Source organism: Podarcis vaucheri (genome assembly GCF_965113315.1).
Source record: "Podarcis vaucheri genome assembly, chromosome: 5".
In the NCBI taxonomy this organism is placed as follows: Eukaryota; Metazoa; Chordata; class Lepidosauria; order Squamata; family Lacertidae; genus Podarcis; species Podarcis vaucheri.
Window position 1 is genome coordinate 25,666,967 of NC_138763.1, and position 15,238 is coordinate 25,682,204.

General features: G+C 43.1%; 1 long non-coding RNA gene across 1 annotated transcript; it reads left to right on the forward strand.

Annotated features, from left to right (window-relative positions):
- The first annotated feature begins 9,132 nt into the window (after positions 1–9,132).
- LOC309532756 lies at positions 9,133–10,679 on the forward strand. The gene is made up of 2 exons (XR_014220011.1): positions 9,133–9,206; positions 9,544–10,679. It is a non-coding gene; the product is annotated as an uncharacterized lncRNA (long non-coding RNA).
- Positions 10,680–15,238: the final 4,559 nt, after the last annotated feature.

Consider the following 15,238-nt stretch of genomic DNA (forward strand, 5'->3'; position numbering starts at 1 on the left):
GTAGTGATGGGTGGGTTGCCTGTTGTGTATGGCTCGGGGGTGAGGTCTTGGAGATGTTTCCCTATTGCTGTGTGTGGAATGGGTCAGTCTATGCATGGCTATCAAGGCATTGTTGGCATGCTACTCTGTGATTGGTTTGTGCCAGTGGTGTTGCCTTGGGCGCTGGGGGAATGGGTAGCATTGTAGCTATGGTTTTAATAGTTCTATTTTTTAAAAAATGATATTTATTAGAAGTTTAAAAATTACAGAAAAAAGAAAAGAAAACAACAAAAAATTTAACAGGACATAATATATAAAAATAAAAAAAACATAAAAAACAATACAACAATATAGCAAAAAAGAACAATAACATTAAAACACACATCCAATATTCCATATCATTATCTTTCATTTACTTGTTTCATTTACCTCCTCACACCTCCCTTTTTGTATTCTAGTTTAATTAATTATTTCAGCAAATTCTTTCCATCTTTCTCAATTTTTGTTGTATAACAGTCTAACCTATTAATTAACTCAGCAAATCCTTTCCATCTTTCACTATATTCTGTCATTAAATTTACCTTAATTTATTTTAACCTTATCTTACCATAAAAAGCCTTAAAACTTAAAACTTATTTGTACATAACTCCTTATATCATTTCTACTAAAGCCAAATAGTTTCATTCCAACATTTTCCCTAACACTTCCTTAATTTTACACTAATTCTCAAAATAAATTTTTAAAAACTTTCTTCCAATCTTCATCCAACGTCTCTACTTCCAGGTCTCGGTTTATGTCAGTCCTTTCTATCCATTCCATGTAGTCCATCAGGTTTTTATAGTTCTAACTCTTCCCCTTCCTCCAGACCGGTGCTGGAAGTACATATGGGAGCCTGGCTAAATTGTACTGGTGTAGCTAGGGTCACAGGAATGCTATGTTACCCTGCAGTTACTTGGAAATACGTTCTACTGGATCTGGTGCAACTGCAAAATAAGTCACATAGTTTTGCCAATAAGTACATGGAAATGTGCCATTGTATCAATGTGCCTATGGCATAGTAATAATAATAATAAAAATAATAATAATAAATAATTACTAGTCTTCTCTAGTTATTAATTACTAGTCGTTGTCTTCTTTGGAGATCACTTATAACCGAGTAAGATTATCTTCCATGAACATGGTTTTGGCAGTGAGTCCGTAAGTGACTGTGGAGACCAATTCTGGATCCACACATCCTCCCACAGTGGGGACATAGGTTTCCGGGAGGGAGTTTTATCACGGTGCCAAGCATGCCTTCCTCTTAGCACATTTTTTCTTTTCGTCCTGAGTTCAAGCGTCTTCAAAGCCCATGACACCTTTGGTAAAGGCTGTTCTCCAATTGGAGCGCTCGCAGGCCAGTGTTTCCCAGTTGTTGGTGTTTATACTACATTTTTTCAGATTTGCCTTGAAAGAGTCTTTAAACCTCTTTTGTTGACCACCAGCATTGCACCTTCCATTTTTAAGTTTGGAATAGAGTAGTTGCTTTGGAAGACGATAATCAGACATCCACACAACGTGACCAGTTCAACAAAGTTGATGTTGAAGACTCATTGCTTCGACACTGGTGATCTTTGCTTCTTCCAGTATGGGCAGTTATCTTTCCACAAGTGCCACACTGATGCTGACATCCAGCATCATCTCAGCTCCGCGAGTGTGGCTTTCTCCTGATTGAAGTGCAGAGTGTTTGAGGACTGGGACATTCTCAGGGAAGCCAAAATGCTTGTTTACAAAGCTATTGTACTACCAACCTTACTATATGCTTATGAAACATGGACCATTTATAAACGCCATCTCCAGTTCCTCAAAAGATTCCATCAACTGTGTCTCTGGAAATTTTTATTACTGGTACTCCACCCATCTGGCTAGGTTGCCCCAGCCACTCTGAGCAGCTCATAAAAAACAGTGAAACATCAGATATTAAAACTTCCTGATACAGGGCTGTCTTCAGATGTCTACAGAAGGTCAGATAGTTGTTTAGCCCTTAGACATCGGATGGGAGGACGTCCCACAGGACAGGCGCCACTACCAAGAAGGCCCTTTGCTTGGTTCCCTGTAACGTCACATTTTGCAATGAGGGAACCACCAGAAGGCCCTCAGAGCTGGGCCTCGGTACTTGGGCTGAACAATAGGGCCATTTAGGGCTTAACAGGAATACTTTGAATTGTGCTCAGTAATATGCTAGGGCGTAATAAGCACCTTGTCCCAAAAGATTTATTGCATGCCTTCAGCATGTAACAAATGTGAGCATTAAGGCTTGTGAAATCCTAAAAGTGAGTGCCTCATCTGCCTGTAGGAGTATTGGCATTGTGATCTTGGACCATATTCAAACACAGAAGGAGAAGAAATTACAACCAGAAACCGAAGGGTCTGTTGGTTTTATGTCTGATCTCAGTAAAGCAAGTTCACTTAAGATGAAGTCCTATTTTAGTTTTCTGCTATGTCTGCTGAATGATATGGGGAATTTTGTTATTGAGATTGCCCACAGTCATTGAATAGTCTTGAAAGTATAGTCGTACCTTGGTTCTCGAACGGAATCTGTTCCAGAACTCTGTTCGACTTCCGAAAGCATTCGAAAACCAAGGGGCAGCTTCCGATTGGCTGCAGGGGCTTCCTGCACTCCATCGGAAGCCATGTCAGACATTCGGCTTCCAAAAAAGTTCGCAAACTGAAACACTCCGGGGTTTGCGGCATTCAGGAGCCAAAACGTGAGTTGCAAGGCGTTCAAAAACCAAGGTACAACTGTATATGATCAGATACAGGTTTTATGAGCCTTGGACAAGAGACTATTTAAGCTACTCTGAACGCCTTGAAGGAAGAGGGTTCAAGTGTAAATCATATTCTGCTGGTTTTCTTCTACATCCCAGTAATCAATTTTTTTAAAAAATAAACTCAATCATATTCTCCCACACCCCAGCAAACAAAATATTATTTAGGAAAAAACATGCAGTTACGCTAGCCAGCAATGGCTCCAACCTGATAAGCAAACCAGTTGAGCGAGAACTATTTTGATTGGACAATGTCACCCCCTCTAAACATTTAAAGTAATATTTGTTGAAACTTGCCCTTTCCAAGTGAGATGAAATATTTTAAGCAAGCTTCTCCAGCGTTCCTTCTCAACTGAGAAGGCACGGTTAAATTTCTGTTCCATACAGGGTCAAACATTGTCAGTATCAAATGCATGGCATGCAAATATTAAGGGATAGTAACTTAACTGCATCAGTTAATACCAAGATATACCCTGATGGTTAATAAATCAGAAACATATTTTGATTAAATAGGTAGAGCATTTTATATTGTTGTTCAGTGCTGAATTGGCAGAAATATGTCCCACACTATATAAATCTTTGCCTTTTACTTCTGTTGAAATATTAAACTCTTTTCACATCAATATAGAACTAGTATTTTTAAAATCCTAAATTTATTGAGGGTAGCCGTTAAATTTCATGCCCAATATTGATTTTTACGTTTATTAGGTAGCCTGGCAAGTACATGACCTTGCCTTCAGGTGGAAATTCCTAATACCATTTAAAAGCCTCAATCATAACTAATTAGATAAACCAATAAGCAGTGAAGCAAAGTACAATCTATCCTGAAAAGATGCAAACAGCTTTGCACGTATGCACCTGTTAAGTTTCAAAGTCAAAAATGCCATTGAATGCTTTGTAATGAATTAGCGTGATTCTCATGTGGTTTCCAGTAACTGGTATTCAGAAGCATACTACCTTGACATGAGCCAGCAGGGTTAGGAACCATTGGGCGCCCCATGGAGGCCTTGAGTTTTCCTTTATAGTCATTAAGGTTCTTGGCCATTACTGCTTCTTGTGATGCAGATTCCATAGTTTAACAATGCTATGTGTAGTATGGCTGGGAAATCCAACACTGTGATATATCACCAGCTAAATGCTGCGATATACTGATATATCACAATGTCTAAAATAAGGATGGATTTTGTCTGGCTTCACAGTGCTTCCCACATTGTGATTTTTGCATAGCATGCGCACGCACACATCATGATTCGCAATATATTGCCGGGTCCAAAACTATGAAGCTGATATCATGATATGGACTTCAAACTGGTTTGGGATGATATATCAATATATTCCCCAGCCCTAATGTGAAGGAGTACTTTCTTTGTCCGAATCTTCACTGAATGCTCCTGATTTCTAGTATTATGAGACATTTGACAGAGTGCCTTCGACCCCCTACTTCGCTCCTGCTGGCATCTGGGATGAGGGAGACTACAAGCAGGTTGTGGGCACTTGAAGACAATGGAGCAAGCCCTCCCCAACCCCAGTAGTTCATTTTCCAGTTCTCATATTTGGGCTGCCCGCCATCCAATTATTCAGCATCCAATGTCCACTCTGGTCATAGCGTGTTAGGTAATTTGTGAGTGGAAATGGCCACAGCACATAACAGCCAAATGCTTCCCGTTCACATTCGAAGCCCCAGCCTGCTCACTAGAATTTTCCTTGCTAGTGGCTCCAGCTTCTTGAAAAAAACCCTCAGGCAGTGCTTGTCTTTAGCAGTGAGAGGAGAAAGCTGTGGGTGGTTTCTTCCCTCTAGGAGGATCAGGATAAGAAACGAGACCAGCAGGATGGCAGAGTGAGAAGAAATAGTAACTGAGAAGAAATTGGGTGTATTCTACCCTTGTTTACTTTGGGAGTGAAGACAGTGGCAAGTCAGGCAAAGAGAATCTGATGCCCTTAATTCGATCCCTCTCTTACTCTATTTTCCCCATGTGCATGTTTATTTAAATTATTTAAATTAAATTTTGCCACAAAGGGAGACGGGTGTGTGTGTGTTCCTGGTTGTTTGCTTTTCTAACCTCTCCTATAAATGCTTACCAGCACAAGGAGAAATCGTTCAAACAGGTTATTCTCTCTCTCTCTCTCTCTCTCTCTCTCTCACACACACACACACACACACACACACACACACACACACACATTGTTGTTGTTGTTTAGTCATGTCCGATGTTTCGTGACCCCATGGACCAGAGCATGCCTCCCGCAGTTTGGTCAGACTCATGTTTGTAGCTTCGAGAACACTGTCCAACCATGTCGTCCCCTTCTCCTTGTGCCCTCCATCTTTCCAACATCAAGGTCTTTTCCAGGGAGTCAAGGCTTCTCATGAGGTGGCCAAAGTACTGGAGCCTCAGCTTCAGGATCTGTCCTTCCAGTGAGCACTCAGGGCTGATTTCCTTAAGAATGGATAGGTTTGATCTTCTTGCAGTCCATGGGACTCTCAAGAGTCTCCTCCAGCACCATAATTCAAAAGCATCACACACATTTGCTAAACAACAAAGCCAGAACCAAGGCTTGGTTTGAATAAGATGTTTTTCCTGAAGCATGTGCATAACCAATTGGGGAGTGGAAAAGTTTACAGGTGCTTTTTTTAAGCATTTACCTGAGAGTAAGTCCCATTGAACTTGGTGAGGTTTACTTATGTGTAGACATCTATATAATCAACTGGTTAAGGTTCCATAGAATTCAAATGGCAATGCAATAAAATAAAATACAATATAAGAAATAAAAGAAGCAATCAAAATGCAATCAAAAATCAATGAGAAATCCACAGAAATGTGGTGGACCACCTGAATGAAGCTTGTGGACCAGCTTGGGCACTCCCATCATGGTGGATTCTGATTCACTATTTGAACCTAATTATGGACCTTGAGCTAGTTTGGAGGTTCTATAGGGAGCGTAGCTATCTTGACTGAAGAACGGTACAGTCCTTCTATCTGGCATGATCGGCCTCTTCCACTGAGTGTGCAGGTTTGGGAGGGATGGGTGGCACCCGCCTAGCCAGTCAGATCAGCTGAATCTACCCTGGTGATCAGTGGGGTGGCAGATGTTACAGTCAGATCACCCTCACATCCACTTGAACCTAATTATTAGACTCAGATAAAGACTCGTGACTCGGTTGATACGAGCCCCTAAAATCACACTGAAATCCTGATAGGGACTAGTGTTTAATCATTTTTAACATCCACCAGGGTGCAGTCTGGGAGCTGTACAACAAAATCTCAAACTCTATGTAGGATCCACAGTAACGCAGACTCTGAACAAAATTTATGTTGACCAACACTGCCCCCTGCTGGCTAGACCAGCTACATAATGGGGACACAAATCATCATGCAGCATAATCGGAAGAATAAATATCTAAGGCTGAACAAATCTTAACTGCTGCAACATTTTCAGCTCTTTGCACAACTGATGCTTACAGATTTGTGTCTGGTGCTTGGGGAGTTGAAACAGGTAGATAAATATTGCTACCGTCAAGCTCTGGCAAAGCATTTGCTAGAACAGCTAAAATTTCAGACAATGAAAATAATGCTTGTGTCTAAGTTTGACGGCATAGAATTGCAGCTGCATTGCTCCTGTGTAACGTAGAGCCCACCCATGGAATGTATCCCTTGGGGTGGATTTGGGGCTGTGGGGATGGTGCACACAAGGGGGCGCCATCTCAAAACCCAGTAAGTGAGGTGTTGGGCTCTGATGGGGTCCTGGAGTCCTCCTGCCTGTTTCACATAGCCTAGTGAATGCTTTCCCGGCTTTTGGAAGGAGGTAGGTGGGATGTGGGTGGCGCTGTGGGTTAAACCACAGAGCCTTGCCGATCAGAAGGTCGCAGTTCGAATTCCCGCGACGGGGTGAGCTCCTGTTGCTTGGTCCCTGCTCCTGCCAACCTAGCAGTTCGAAAGCACGTCAAAGTGCAAGTAGATAAATAGGTACCACTCTGGCGGGAAGGTAAACAGTGTTTCCGTGCGCTACTCTGTTTCGCCAGAAGCGACTTAGTCATGCTGGCCACATGACCCGGAAGCTGTACGCCGGCTCCCTCGGCCAATAAAGCAAGATGAGCGCCGCAACCCCAGAGTCGGTCACGACTGGACCTAATGGTCAGGGGTCCCTTTACCTTTACCTTTAGGAGAGCTTTACAACTCCACTAGAGCCCTTGCCCCTCCTTCCCAAAGCCCGGCGCCTCCCTACCTGCGTTGGGGGAGGCTGGGAGAGGAGCACCAAATTTTGGCCTGGCACAGGGTGCCATAGTGCCCATGTCCGTCACTGTTCCCTTTGGGGTGGGGGATGTGTGTAGCATTTGAGCTTAAATAAGACCTGAGTCTCTCTCCCTAGGGAACTCTATGGACTTATTGCACTGCACTGACAATTCACTGGGTTGGGCAGAGATGAAACACTTGTCACTTCGGGCACATCATGTGCCTATGTCCAATAGTAAGTAGATCGGGCTAGTTTGCATTCTTCTTCCAGGTTTTGAAAGCACCAAAAAGGGCACCTCAAAAACAGGTTAGCAGTGCGGTGTTCAGTTGATCAGTTGGTTAATCGACTTAAAACTCATTTTGTTTATTTATTTATTTCAATTGGTATACTGCCCTTCCTCCAAAGATCACAACATAAAAAACACAAAATACAAGAATTGCAGAATTGGACAAAATGACAGGAAGGATTCGAAACCTGCGGGATCAGAGATTTACAGAAGATTGGAAGAAGTATATGAATTATTTGAAGAGCAACTATAATCAACAAATTACGCTAGTAGGACTACAAGAAGTTTTGTAAGGAGAAATATATGAAGTGTTACAAAGTAGAAAAAGATAGAGATATTGGTTATGAGTTTGAAATGTAATAGGGAAGATAAGACACTGAGATCCAGCGCCGAGGGCCTTCTGGCGGTTCCCTCATTGTGAGAAGTAAGGTTACAGGGAACCAGGCAGAGGGCCTTCTCGGTAGTGGCGCCTGCCCTGTGGAACGCCCTCCCAGCAGATGTCAAGGCAATAAACAACTCTTTTACTTTTAAAAGACAACTGAAGGCAGCCCTCTTTAGGGCAGTTTTTAATGTATTGTTTTTAATATTCAGTTGGAAGCTGCCCAGAGTGGCTGGGGAAACCCAGCGAGATGGGCGGGATATAAATAACAAATTATTATTATTATTATTATTATTATTGCATACTGAGAGATTAGGTTGGAAAATTTTCGGATAGGATTGATGGAAGTCAAAAATTTGAATAATAAGTAGTATAAAAAGTATGATTAATTACTGTTGAAAATGATATGTTAAAAAAACTAATAAAAATTATATGTGTGTGTGTGTGTATGTACACCACAAAATAGACTAAAACAAAAACAAGCCAATAACACTGCTCCCGCAAAGACTTTTAAAAGGCCCTAGGATGTTAATCAGCCAAAGGTCTGGTTATAGAGAAATGTTTTATTTATTTATTAAGTACGGTGATCAAGAAAGTGCCTTCATTCTCTCTTTCTCTAATATTTATACTGGTCCTCTGACAAACCGTCATGACAGCCTGAGCCACTAGGAGGTGCAAGAGGCACACAGACTGAGCCAGAAACATAGCCCAGAGCCTGAATGAGTCATCTCAGAAGTGGGAGGCAGCACCATGACTTGCAGGAGAGAAACTCCCCTCCCTTTTTTTCCCCTTTCACCCCGACACCAAGGGAGTCTTTTTCTGTCAGGGGAGGGAGGGAGGAGATATTGTTACCCTTTTGGAAGCTGAGGAAGCTGGAACATGTGGTCTTGGGAGGGACATTGAGGCAGGGAGAGGGGAGATGCCACAGAGAGGTAAATTCTAGGAGAGGGAATTTGAGACTGGGAGACGGGAGGCTGGGACGCAACCCCTCCAGCTAAGTAGATATTTGCAGGCGCTCGTTCTGTGAGTACAGAACATGACCCAATGGGCCATTTTAGAGCCTGAATTTCACCAGGTTTCTCTCAACCAGCAGCTCTGACTAAGTAACTGAAGATCTTGGCCCTGAGAGAGGAGGACTGATTACACAAGAGGGAGCGTTCAAGAATCATCTTAACCCAACAAACCTGCACATTACTAGATCCTGTTGCAGCTATATTTAAATTAAGAGTGTGGGGAAGTACAGAGGAAGTGCAAATACGGTTTCTCAGAAAATTGATGCAAGAACCCGCAGGCGTGGAAGGCAGCGTCAAATGAAGATCATTCAAGGTTGTTGTTTTTTTTGAATGGCATGGAAGTAAAGAACATTTGGTACTTTTTCCTAATGAGGCGGATCCAGTTCAACAAACTCGTGAGGAGAGGAGACATACCAGCTTTTTCCTTTTTCACTTGTGTTTTGAACAGAGACAACGGGAAAAGAATGGGGGAGACCTGCCTGTCTTACACATTAAAAGGTTGTTCTAGGCCAGGGGTCTGCAACCTTTTAAGACAAAAAGAGCCACTTGGACCCATTTCTGAAGGAAAAAAAACCTGGGAACCGTAAAACCATTGCGACATTTAAAGCATGCGTGCTGCTGCCCTCCGATCTGACAGCGAGCGGGAAGGTGATGGGACGGTGCGTGACTAACGCACGCACCGCCCCCATGCGACGTCACAGCCAGTACAGCGCCCGCCACAGTGGGGAGTGTCGGGGCGCACAATGCGCCTCCTCCCCTCGCTAGTATCCGCCCCGGAGCCGCGGCAAAGGTGTAAAAGAGCCACACGAGGCTCCGGAGCCACAGGTTGCAGACCCCTGTTCTAGGCCTAAGGCAAGCATTTGGTTAATCCCATCAAGTAATATCCCACAAAGTTGTTCTGTTAGCATAAGAAATTTGGGCTGTGTCCTCATAGCCCCTAAATCTGTTCAGGGGTTTCCCCCAACTCTCCAGAGCAAATTTGGAGAGGACATGGGAGGCGATGAGAGTACCATTGTGCAAGTACCTTTAAAGCACTTACTTTGTTAGGTACTGCCCTTGTACTTTGCACTTCCTTTGAAGGAACTTGGGACCACTGCCTTATCTCATTTTTAACATGCAGCTCCTCTATACATTAAGAAGATTTTGGTTTTTTAAACCCAGCCAGTAAGACCCATGACATAGTGGGGATTTGACTTTGCGACACTCTCATCCTAGCCCAACAGTTTTATCCTGCTCACCATTCAAGGCGAAGGTAATAGATGCCATAATGACGTGTTAAAAAACCTGCTTGTTTTAAACCCTTCTGGCCAGCAGGTGGAGATACAGCACAAGGCAGCATTCCCAAGTTAATCATTCTCAGAAAGGAAAAGTTTCACAAGAACCCATTACTGGGTATGCTGCAAGGCTCCGGAATTAGATTTGTGCATTTTGTACCATTAAAAAAAGTAAAAAAGAAAGGTCTATAGGAAGCAGCAACAACATCTATATGACTCAGATCTCTAAGTTCTGGAAATCGCTGCTGTACTTAACAACTGGGGTGTTGCGGGGCTATTAATGGCTATTAGCCATGGTGGCTATATGGAAATGCTGTGTCCAAAGGCATTTATGCTGCTAAATCACAGTTGCTGGGAAGCAGGAGGAGGAGAGGACTATTGACTCTGTGCCCTGTTTGTAGGCGTCCCAGAAGCATCTGGTGGGTTACTGAAAAACAGGATGAACTAAATTGGGAAAGGGGAGCTGTGTTCTAGATTTTGTCAAGACTCCGAACATCACTGGTTTCCCCATCCCTGGACTACATGGGCCTAAACACTATTCCAGCAGCATTCTCCACTCCCTGGGGCAATCTTGTATCAGATCATGGCAGCTGTTGATTTATCGGTTTTATTATGCTAGGGCTTCATCTGTTGACATTGGTGGAAAAACGGGTTTCATTGTTGACAATTGCAAACGTTCATCAGTATGTTTAATAAACTATTCTTCTATTTTCACACTGATTTTTTTACAAGGCTGCTGAACTTTTCCACTGTTTTGGTGAGCTGGGTGAATTAGATGTATTATAGCAGCGGATGTGGGGGAAACTCAAGTTCAAATTCCTGCTTGACCGTGAAAAAGCAAGTCACTCTCCACCCACCTTACTCCTAAGGTGACCCCTGACCGTTAGGTCCAGTCGTGGACGACTCTGGGGTTGCGGCACTCATCTCGCTTTATTGGCCGAGGGAGCCGACGTTTGTCCGCAGACAGCTTCCGGGTCATGTGGCCAGCATGACTAAGCTGCTTTCTGATGAAACCAAAGCAGTGCACGGAAACACTGTTTACCTTCCCACCAGAGCGGTACCTATTTATCTACTTGCACTTTGACGTGCTTTTGAACTGCTAGGTGGGCAGGAGCTGGGACCGAGCAACGGGAGCTCACCCCTTTGCGGGGATTTGAACCGCGATCTTCCAATCGGCAAGCCTTAGGCTCAGTGCTTTAGACCACAGCTCCACCCGCATCCCTACCTTACTCCTTATAGGAGACTAAATTGATGCTCTGAGCTCAAGGTGGGGCAACATACATGTGATGTGTAAGCAGTGAGATTCGTTCAGATTCTAACACAATACTGAAGGGGCCTTTTAAAGGCCTACATGGTACATTAACTTGAGAAGCAAGTTTAATTTATCCTACACCCATGTCTAAAAAGTTTCTGCAGTTGATTCAAAGCACTTTTGCTTTTATTAAATGCTTGACCATTCAATTCCAGTGGAGGATCCTAGGCTCCCCCACCTTTGAGCTTTCGAAGAATCATCAAAATTTGAATTGGGGCAAAAATTCAGGAAGAAGCAGGGAAATAGCAGTGAAACAGAACCCCCTAATACGTTTCTTCATGCATTTGCCTGGCATGGGGCCTATCTGCCTAATCCTAGTGCTCTCTCTCTCTCCTTCCTTTTGGTTTGGTTTGGCTCCTTTCTTGCATGTGCAGGCACCTATGTGGTATTGCTGAATAGTGCTAAAAAAAGACCCAACTGGCAGGCAGACCCAATAAGCAGGGAGCAGCTGGCATGGCTCCTCTGCAAGCATTCATAGCGTTGAAAACCCTCCTCCACCCCCATGTTCAAAAGGTTTTGTTTTCTTTGTTAGCTGCTATCATGTGATGCAAACACGGACTGCAGCAGTTGATTGACTAAGCTGGTGCTGTCACACAGAAAACAAAGAGGAGGCTTTGCAGGATAGGATAGGGAGCTGCTGGCTGATATAGCCTGTAAAGACTAGCAACAGCACATATAAACAAACAATGGTGTGTTTGGCCCCCGTCCCCTAACTCCACTCTCACTGACAGACCCAAGCAAAGAAACTTTGCAAACATTCCCGGCCTGCAATGTAAATCTTCAATTTTTTTATTTCTCTTATTCCTGTCTCCCACCTCCCCTTTCGCCGGGTTGACGACAAGAACTCAGAAGCAATTTCGGCCTGATCTTAAGGAGTTGCAGTAGCATGGAAGAAACAAACCCTTCAAACATTATTTTTTTAAAAAATGAGGACAGGAAAAGAGCAAGGGGAGGGGGGGAGGGGACACAGGCAATTCCTACAAAGTCCCGGCAACTCAGTGACAACTTCATTGTTTGTATTTCCATCAGCCGTTCAGCCACAAAATGGACCCCTGCAGCATCTCACACACACACAAAAAGAGGCTTTCGAAAACGCTTACAGAACGTGGACCATGCAGGCCTCTAGAAAGGAAGGCATTCCAGAATGAGTGCCAAAACGGAAAATGTGCTTCTCTTTCTTGCCACCAGCTGGATCTCAGATGGTTGCAGCACTCTTGGACCACAGTCCCATCCGATGATCCAAGAGCACAGGGGAGGGTTTTAAGATACAATTCCAGATTCAGAAGCCCCAGTGTCTGTAGTCTGAGCCGCTGATGTCACCTGCTGCCTAAGTTCTTCAAACTTATTGGAAACACCTATCTTCTATCTGCTGCTGGATGAAAAGGCAGCAGCTGGCCTGAGGACAAGTGGGACTCAAATGCACAACATCTGGAGGGATTAAGTTGGCCATCATAATCGGTTGGCCGTGAAATGTGAATGTTCCACAATCCAAACCCAGCTTGAACTCCTCGTTGTGATGGACCAAGCCCTATTCTTCAGTCACTTGCTATAATAAATGGCTTTACGAGCTGCCGAAGAAATAGAGCAAAACAATGGAAAGACAACGTTTGGGGGAAGACTGTAGCTCAGTTGTAGAGCACCTGCAATGTTTTCAAAAGATTCCAGGTTCAACCCTAGGAATCTTCAGGCTGGGAATATCCCATACGAAGCCCCTGAAGAAATGCTGTTGGCCAGTGTCAACAAAACTGGCCAAGACTGACCAATTCTGATTTGGTACAAGGCAACTTCCTAGATTCCTAAACACCATGGAAACTCCAGGAATAAATGTTTGTGGCAACCTGAAGAATTTGAGGAGGAAGTGCACAGTACAGACCAATCAAAATGTGTATTTTCAATTTTTATGATCAATTTTCCTAAACATTTGGAGTCTCACTAAATCAGTCAGATGTTGCCCACTTTGAGTTGTAGCCAAGGATAGTTCTACTCAGAGAAGACCCATTGAAATGAATGGATCTAAATTAGTCGTACTCAGAGTAGAACCTAGCTGGATGCAACCCTTGGGTTTTGGCAGGAGAAAACTGGAAATTCCAGCTAATTGTCATATTGCAGCATGACAAGCTAAACTACTGCCAGATCTGTCAAAGAGTTTCACCCAACTGTGAAAACAAAATGACGGGAGTATTTTAAATGTTATCATCTGCCATTTCATGCCATCATGCTTGTTTTCAATGTGTTCCTTTTCCTGGGTGATCTCAGCAATGCCTTTGACCCTACAGAAGCTGTTCTGCTATCCTCATTTCCTTTCTGAATCTTCCATTATACAGATAGGCTGAAAATGATTACCCCTAAAATGGGTTATGTCCACACACACACATTATTCCTGCTGTTAAAATCTGCTATGCAACATACAAGACATGTTAGCAATTCTAATGTGCAGGAAGTTTTCTGTGAAACTTGGGAGGTCATCTTTAATCTAAAATGAACTTTTGAGGATCTGTTTTTTTTAAAATCCACTAAATAATAATGAATTAAACACTATAAAGATGAGTTACCTTTCAAAAGTTCCACCAGGAAGAAATACTACTATGTATTGCTGTTTGATTTTCCAGGATTTCAGTTCTTTTTTGTTCAATGTGCTCTTAGCAATAGGCAGGAGAGGAGAGGAGCCTTGCCAATAACTCCTATTCCTCTACATGGCTTAACCTTCCCATATACTTACCCCTAAAGTCCTTCCCCTCCACAGTATTCTCATCCAGGGATAGGTACACCAATTCTTCATACACTAAGCTGTCCAGCAGGTTTAACCCTATCAAACACTCCAGATTGCCATAATTATTCATAGAGGTTAAGGTTGTCAATCGCTACTATGATGGCTTTGATATGAATGTCAGCTGGCAATACATAGCACACAGACCGAATATAGTTAAGCCATTGAGGCTTCCTGTAATTTGTCCCTGAATTCACAAGAATTGTAATTTCTGACACACACACAAACACAAAATCCTTTGGCAAGCCAGACTTGGCCATGTGTCTTGTTGCCTATCCAGAACTAAGCAACTCACACATAAAATTATAAAGTTGCTTCAGTGTGGTCATTTGATGCTGTCCAGAATGGCAGATGTCATTATAGTTCAGATCCTAAGGCTCTATATATACCACTCTATATACTACCACAGCTATGGGCCCTTGTTAGGGGACTAGACCACTGAAGGATTAAGCAAAGTCATAGTGATATATTTTCTAGGCCGTGGGCTTAGTTGGCTTGTTAAAACATTATAATCGCCACTGTTGCTTACAGGAATGAAGTGTGGGCTTTTCAAGAGACTTCCTCTTTCACCAATACATTTTAAGCATATCTGTTTACTGAAATGGTGCCCGAAATAACGTTTAAGAGGGGGAAAATAGTACATTCTCCAGGGCTTGGTCACATAGATCACTGGGTGGCAACACAATGCAACATCATCACTTTGTGTTGTGGTCAACTGGGAATAACGCTTGCCAGTTCTGCAAGGCCAATTTAAGTAATACACTGCAAGAGACACATAATTGTCATATTCTTTACCCTATGAAATGCACCAGACTACAGGGAGTTTATTGGTGCTATTTTATGAGACGTCTGTGTCCTACTAAAGCCAGAGTGTGCCTGGGTGGTCTTTGGTATTATAAACAAGGCCAATGTTGTACCACAGAAGTGCATCGGGACGTTTGCTGGTGATGATCCACATCAAAACACTTTTAACGGGAGCATTTGCAACAGCATGGTGGTGTAAAATGCATAACAAAGATTCCATTTTATACCCCCAAGAGCTAGTAAAGTGAAAGACGACGTTAAGTTGCAAAGCAGTCTTGGTTTACTTTGCAGAACGAAACCTTGTTCTTGCATGAAAACTAAAAAGAGTGTGAAGTTGGGTGGAATCCAGCGAGTATCATTCCACTGACAGAAGGCATCTGCAATGGGACA